Here is an 8,146-nt window from a genome sequence, read left to right as displayed (position 1 = left end):
TTTAGTATTTTCATTATTTGTTTAGTTAGGTTTCAAACCTCAATCTCTCTTTTTCCACTTGGAAAAAATCTCACAACCCATGTTTGGGACCCAACCACAATTTCAATTGCCTGATTTATCTCTTCATATCTTACAACCAATTGTATCACACTCTGCCTTCAACACCAAGCTCACATCTTCTTCTTAGATGACCAGCATCTCAGCATCACCCATGGGTAAAGTTCTTTGCTTAGTTCAAACTTGTTATGAACATCAGAGGTGAGTGGGATTTGGTGTCTTCACAGATACCATACCAGGGTGACTTCCTCTTCTGACCCAGCAGTCTTCTTATCTGCTACAGTTCCTGACTCTTAGCACTGGACACTTACTCATTTATGGCAATGTGGTTGTTTAAGACAGGGTCTCAAATAGCAGGTGCTTCTCTTACCAGCCCGAGACCCCCGAACTAGAGAGACTGAAGATGAGGACAGCTGAAGGGCAGCTGGAGGACTCTCGCTACCCATGCATTCCTGCTGCAGGAATGGCTGCCAAGGAATGGGAGGCAGTGGAAGTGGATGGCTGACCTCTGGTAGGTGTCGATCCTGGAAAATGACTACTTATAACAAACTGAACAAGGCATTATATCCCCAAACACATTGTTGGCAGAGAAGCAGGTTGCTTGTGGTGCCTGACTGCTGTCTAGAATGCAAGGACAGTCTGCATTTAATCCTTTTGAAACTTCACAAGTAAGAATTCTTTCAGCATGAACTGAAACCTTCGACCACCACAAAACACATGGTAAGGTTACATGTCCTCACTTCCTCCCTATTGCCACAATATGGCCTTCATACTTGAGTGACTGAATCATCGGATTGCCAATGCTAACACCCAGCCTCTAGCACTGTTACTACACAGCAGGGAAACAGAACACACATCGGACAAAACCTGACAAAGCAAAACTTGGATTTAGGTCAAGCAGAACAAACAGGAGTTACTTGTACACTATACCTGGATCCCATTCAAACACAAAGCCTGATGAATTCACACTAGCCCAGACATGCAGGATGGTATCTCCCTTTTTTCTTTCTGTAGAGATTTCTTTTGAGATAGTATGTTCAGCTCCTTGTTTTGGTGCCCCCACAACATCCATTTTCACAAGCTGCCTGGCTGCCGCCTGCCTTATGGCAGACAACTTGCATGCTCCACTTATTAACACAAACTGCAGAATTCACGGCTGACACAGGGCATGCCTGAACCATCGAGATATGTGTGTGTCTCTTACTGCAGCCTCAGCTCTGCCAGCTTGCCGTTACTCACTCATTTACCACTCAGTACAGCTACAGCTACTATCACAGAGCAAACAGTTCAGACTCAGATTGCCTAGCTTGGCCAAGAAACCCTCTGCTCAACACAGTAACTTCTGCTGGGCAATGAAGGCTCCACAGGGCACGCTGCCTTCACGTGATGATGTCTAAGGTGGTGAAAACCTCTCATCCTAGTGGTCTTTGAGATTTTATCTCCCACCCCACTCTTCCTTGATCCCTTCCCAATTCCCTCTGGCTGCTATTGCTTCTGACATAGCAGACTTTCATTTGAGTTCCAGAGTTGGCAAAGGCTTTCAACTGCATTTAGTCTGGTTTGTAGAGGCTTCAGTGAGTAATTCCTTAATTCCTCTTTCACTGGGTGCTGGAGTTTTGAATGTTGTCCTTTCCTGTCCTCCGGGCCACCTCCAGGCTCCTCAGTGTTACTCCTTCTGCAATAAAGACTACACGTAGTACTAATCTTTTGATTCCTGTAAGTACTATTATTCCACAATAAATGCATATGGGGATTATTTTTTATTAGTTATACATTGAAAATAAAAAAGTACAGATATCACAAACATATAAAATATGCTGAAGTTAGACACAAACTATTTCTCAGTTTTGCCAATTCGTGATGGAAAAAGTGATTAAATCAGACTGAAAGTTAAGCAACCTCACCTAAAGGTTTAAGATTGATTTGGTGGTTGGAGAGTATAAGGATACCCGGCCTTTTATGGGAGCACTTGGAATTAGGATGCATCCTGAGTGTTTTGTCAGCCTGTACAAGAAACCAATTTAGTACTGTTCTGTGTGTTCCTCAGCTCATACTCAATGTTTAACATGTACGCACCTCAATCTTGAAACAATTTCCAATGTTTCTATTAAAAACATATGTGACCTAGGCAGTCAGCTGCAGTATGATTTCCCTGGGACATATCTTAAATGCTGGGGTTACTGAAATGCTCTCAAGCTGTTCTGAGGGAAGCCCACAGCTCCCCTCTACAGCACATCCACCCTCCGCTTCTGCACCTGCACGTGGGTCTGAAAGGCCAACATTGTAGAGTGCATTTAATGCTTCTCCTTCCAGTTTCTCTCCACTCTGTACTTTATAACAGTTAATTAACATGAGTTCTCTTCACACCACCAATTCTACGTTGGCTCTCATGTGCTTGGGTACCCCATCCATCACTGGTATAACAACTGTATTTTCAGAATACATCTCACAGTCCGGAGCAGGGCAGTGAGTTTGGACACAATGGTTCCTGTGTACTATAGTTGTTATTTTGAATGCATTCATCACTTTCCTCTTCTACCTTACTCATCTACTTGTACACAAACTAGGAGTCTGGTGGATATTTGACATAAGGAAAAACTTTTTCCTCTCAGAGAGTGGTCAGGCACTGGAATGGCTGCCCAGGGAGGTGTGGAGTCTCCATCCCTGGCAGTTTTCAAGAGGCGTCTGGATAAGGAGCTATGAGATACGGTTTAGTAGCTTGTGGTAGCAATGGTTATGGGAGGATGGTTGGACTAAATGATCTTGTAGGTCCTTCCCAATCTTGTGATTCTATGATTCTATATTCTTAGCGCAGGCTCAAGGACTTGGGATTTTAATGTTTTGTGGTGGGATAACATTGGCAGGTCACTAGGTGCCCACCAAGCTGCTTTCTGACTTCTCTTCAGAAAGAGAAAATACAATGGAAAAGCTCATGGGTTGAGGGAAAGACAGGGACAACACTCAGTGATTACTGTCACAAGCAAAATAGGCTACTTGGGGAAGATTAATTATATTTATGGCCTATTAGTATATAGGGCAATGAGAAATAAAAACAGAGTGAGAACATCTCTCCTCCACCCACCTTTTTTCAGGCTCAACTTCTACCTCCTTCCCTCAATGAGCGCAGGGGAACAGGGAAAGGGAGCTACGGTCAATCCATAGAGCTTCATCTCTTCTGCTCCTCCATAGTCGCTCTCTGCTTCTGCTCTTTTTGGGTCTCTCCCACGAGATGTTATCCTTTTGGTCTGATTCCAGATGGGCTTTCCACATGCTACAGCACTCCCAGCACTGTTCCAACACAGCTCCGTACCATGGAGCCCACTCTTCAGGCACTGCTCCACACGGCTCCCCATGGGCAGCCCCTCTGCCCTCCTGCCCCTCTGCAGGCTGCTCTCCATGGGCTGCAGCTCAGGCCTGGGCCGCTCCTACAAGGGCTACGATCTGACGTGGGGCAGCTGCTGGGCTTCTTGCAGGCCACCCCACTGCAAAAACCTTGCCACATTAATCCGGAGGAGGATCGAGTTCTTTGTCAGCCAATGCATTGTCTGTATTGTTGCCATACGTTAATGGAGCTGGAATAAAACTGGCACAGTATGCAGTTTCACCCAAATGAGGCTGTTGAGCAGGATCCAGACTGGTATACAAAGAGAGTAAGCACAGTGTTTAAACAGAAACAAAATCCATGATTTATTTCATTATTTACTAAGTGCCGTCATGGTGCTTGGTACCATATAAACACTGTCTGCCCCAGGTTATTAATACTACTAGACAAACCAGGTTCAAGATTCAAATACCTTACATGAATCATTTTCAGAACAAAACTTTTAAGAGCGAGTTAAAAGCTTCTGCACAGCAGAAATCTATTTGTAGAGGAACAGTGCTAATTAAACATTAGACATCAAAATAGGTAAGTATTCCAATGCAAAGAAATTCCCATTCGAGGAGCTAACTTTCTACTGTCCCCTGTAATTACTCCTCACTGAGTACTGCTGTAATGCATGGTCTGCTCTGTTGATAAGGAACATCCATTCATCCACAAAGTGTGAAGAACTAGTGAGAGATTAAATATCTAAAGATATCAGGTTGAAATAACCCTAAGAGTGTGTAATTCCTCAGTGAAGACATCAGTAAGTGTAAAAAAATGTGTCTGCATGCTTGGGTCAATGAAGATTGTATCTTAGATAAGGCTGCTTAAAAGACTGAGCTCTCAAAAGAATTACGGATTATTCTCGTCCCATGAAAATCATCTTGTTTTTAATTATAGTATTTAAGACAAAACCACAATGTTTTAAGTTCTGCCAGCATAGCAAGCGATCATCACAAATCTGGACAAGGGATCACACAGAAATTGTACATAATGACTGTGAGATATTTCAGTACTATCTATCTTAGTCTGTATAAGTGTTTTATATTTCAAAAAACTCATGAAAACTTGTGCTTAGCCAAAATTTGGTCATAGAACCTTTCAACATTAACTGTTCTTAAACGGACACTGTCAACTCAAAACTGGTCTGTTTTTCAGAAGTTTTTCCAGATGTTTTAGTATATGATTCCCTGGGGCAACGCCTATTCTTTTGTCACAGTTCTTTACTTATTTTTCAGTACTTTACCTTGCCCTGCTGCAGCATCAGTCTCTACACAAACTTAGGGAATCAGGAAACAAGGATGATAAGGGAAAGTTAACAGCCTGAAAAGCTGTCTACCAAAAGATGAAAATAAGCCAGTGGAGCTACACACAGAACTAAAAAGGTATATTTTCTTTTAATTCTCAGTGCCAGGAATAGTTAAGAGAAAGAGAGAACCATGTAACAATGTTCTTACAATTTAACAATTATAGCAAATGCTGTAATAAAAAGAGGAAGGATGGACAGAATGGAAAATTCTCTCCTGGGGTTAAAGAAAGAAAGTGACTTGTTATAGAGACAAACATTTTTTTAAAATACAAAAAAGTCAGCCAAAATAAGAGTGCAATGTGTTGTGGAACAGTTGTACAAACACAGCTCCTCTATCTTCTTGGCACTCCGAAACAAACATTTGCTATGAATACCATGACCCAAAGCCAGGATAAACTGCTGGAGATCATTACACTGAGTTCAGTGGATACCGCAGGCCAAGTGGGGAAAGCAGTGCGTCAGGCCACCAGACAAGTGTTGTAGTGCATTTTATTACGTTGCATTTGTTTCAACAGGCCTACCTTGCTGATAGGATTTGCGTAGCTGGGCTCTTCTTCCTGCAGGAGCCCCAAATGATACCAACACAAGTCTTTCAGCACACTTTCAGACACTACAAAGCTGTGGCCTGAGACAGTAGAACAGGATGGAAAGCCCTCCAAACTAAAGGCTCCTAGAGCTTAGGGTATGCTGCTTGCACTACATGTAAGATCAATAAGTATATAGACATTGTATAGCATTGCAAGATCAATAAGCATGCAGAGAAGTTAGGCTAGTAACATTATTAAGGTGGAAAAGAAGAGTTAAATGAAAAGTGCTCACCAGTGTTGTAGGCTCACAAGAAACTCCACAAAGAGCAATCTCCAGAGAGAGATCCTTCCTCAGTGGCAGTCAGCCCTTAAATGGGGTCTAGGAGAGGTGCAGCCAGGCTCCACCCCTTCCGGCAGCACAGGTGAATTGCCTTCATCTGTGCTCCCGTGGCTGACTCAGGGCTCACCTCAGGTGATCAATCAGAGGTTCAGGCTGTGATTCAACAGTTCCCATGCAACCAGATTTATTTCAACACTAGTTACATGACTAGCATCACATCAGAAAAAAGCTCAGACTTTCTAATTCTGACCGTGCTGTCAGTTTGCCTGGAGTTTTACAAGTTTCACTGTGTGTTTATCCAACTGTATCTGATGACTTTCTTGGAAAGGTTTCTTGCAAGGTTGGAAAATCCCTAACTCTTCCTGATTGTTGCAATAGAGTCTAGATGCCTGGAAATTTGTGACTGACAAGTCAATACTTCTACAGCTCTGTAAATAAGGAACACGAGCTATTATCATGTTCTGGTAGGTGGGAATTCACTTCTTGAAAATACCAGCCAGGAATCATTCTCTATGCAAATGCATAGAGATGCGTGAAGAGGTAGAATTGCTAACACACAAGCAGGCAGATACATCTGCTGTGAAACCCTTTCCCTCATCTCAGCTCCTTTTTAGCAAACAACTTTAGCTCTCTAACTTTAGATGACAAGTAGGCAGAAGCACCCTTTGGAGGTGCTGGTGTCTCCCATTGACTCAGCAGGATGACTAACCTCCATGCTGGTGCCTATAGGCAGGCTGTGTATATCTTTCCCCTGCCACTGTGCCAGACCCTCACTGGGCAGTTCTCAGCACACAGCAAGGAACTCGCATGCTGCACATACATCACCCCTAACGTCTGCTGTGATGTTAAAACACAATTACAAAATTGTTATTTGGCAAAGGGTGCGCTTCTTAAAATGGCAGCCAAATAAAAGCTTGGGACACTGCTCTTTTTCTCCACTTTTTTTCTGATTTGTCTTCCCAGCTGTTCTAATTGTTGCCTAGTATTTGGCAGTGCATTAAAAGCTGCTGTTACTAGAGTGTTTGAAAAAATAAGATAACCTTCTGTTATACTTTATACTGGATCCATTCAGGAAGATTGGAACTTTCAGTCTTGAAAAGGCAATTAGCTAATATTCCTGAGATACTCTACAGTTCCATAGGTGTGGAAAAAGAAGTCAAATCAAACCTAAAGGAATTTTTTTTATGGAAAACATATTCCAGCTTTAACGACACACCAGGATTTTGTTTTGGTTTCTTTATTGCAGTGACTTATGATGTGCAAACTTCACATGCGCTTGCTAAAGTCATGTGTCTGCCTTATTTTAGCTCTGAATATAACAGCAGTGCCAATATTCTTTACTGTCATACTAGGCAACTTAAGAAGTTCTGAACCACAACAGCTTTATGGTACTCAAAAAAGCAAATAGTGCTTTTCTATCCTTTGGCTGAGGAATAAAGTAGTAGGTTCTCCAGAAGGGCTCTTTATACATCAAGACTTTCTATAAACACCTTGACATTGCTAATGCTGGCAAACCTCCACTGTTGTCAGTAAAGGTGCATTTCCCATTTGGGATCATCTGACAAAAGGTTGTCTCATTCTGTATCTGCCTGGCCTGCCTTAAGCCCAACTGAGCTACAGACAGGTAAAAACACCAGAGTTCTGTTAGTATTGGTAGCTCCAATGCTATGTACATTATTAGAGCTGTACTGATGATTAAATCCTTCAAAATAAAGACAAGTAGAATCCAAAAACAGCTCCCCACCCCTCTCCTTACCTTTCAGCAAGGCCCTACAGAGGACTTAAACTAAGCAGAAAGTCTTCCACTGCTGTCATTTAAGTCAGTTTCCTGCAGTGTACCTCTGTAGTTCTGCAAACAGCCACAGAGAGAGAGGGGTGGAAAGGCAGGCAGTAGACTTCCCTGTTTCAGTAAGTGCAATGTTCATTCTTGCAGGTATAAAAGGGCAGCATGCAGTCATCTATATAAAGAATGTTCTTCAGATGGGTTATGTATAACTCCGTGATGGCAAGGGTATCAAATGAAGGTCGAACATCACAGACCTTTAGGCACTTACGAAATATGACTCATGGATTAGTTAACTGCCTGTCAGATTTTCCATTATAAAACTTTAACCACATTCCATATCTGCACAGAACTAACCAACACCTGTAAATGTACAAACAAGTGGTTATATATGCATTTGGACAGCAGTGGGACAGGAGATGTGCTTTCACAAGAAGGTTTTTTTCTTAATTATAAACTATTAACTAAGTAATAAAAATGAGAGGAAGTAAATGAAGACAATTCAATGGTAGTAAAAAGAATATTTTCAAGTGCACATTTTCCAAAGACTCTGCAAGATAAATCTTTGGAGTTCAACTGTATCAAATGAATACAACCCCAAAATTCCTCTCTGCAGAATGTCATTATTTTAGCCATGGTGTTTCCTAATCCAAGTGCTTGCTTTTTCAATTCCACATGCTGGCATGAACAAAAGTTAAAAAGCAACTATTCCTGTTCTGAAAAATGTTTATTATTAAGTTTTGTAAGTATTAGAATACTTAGTTAA

At 41.9% G+C, this 8,146-nt stretch overlaps 1 long non-coding RNA gene across 1 annotated transcript; it reads right to left on the bottom strand.

Annotated features, from left to right (window-relative positions):
* Positions 1-5: 5 nt before the first annotated feature.
* On the bottom strand, positions 6-7,620 carry LOC104914628. Its single transcript, XR_796084.3, has 3 exons — positions 7,354-7,620; positions 3,140-3,691; positions 6-1,732 (listed from the first exon to the last, which is right to left on the bottom strand). It is a non-coding gene; the product is annotated as an uncharacterized LOC104914628 (long non-coding RNA).
* Positions 7,621-8,146: the final 526 nt, after the last annotated feature.

The sequence above is a fragment of the Meleagris gallopavo genome, chromosome 1, assembly GCF_000146605.3.
Source record: "Meleagris gallopavo isolate NT-WF06-2002-E0010 breed Aviagen turkey brand Nicholas breeding stock chromosome 1, Turkey_5.1, whole genome shotgun sequence".
Classification (NCBI taxonomy): domain Eukaryota; kingdom Metazoa; phylum Chordata; class Aves; order Galliformes; family Phasianidae; genus Meleagris; species Meleagris gallopavo.
This window is presented reverse-complemented; position numbering and strand designations above follow the sequence as displayed.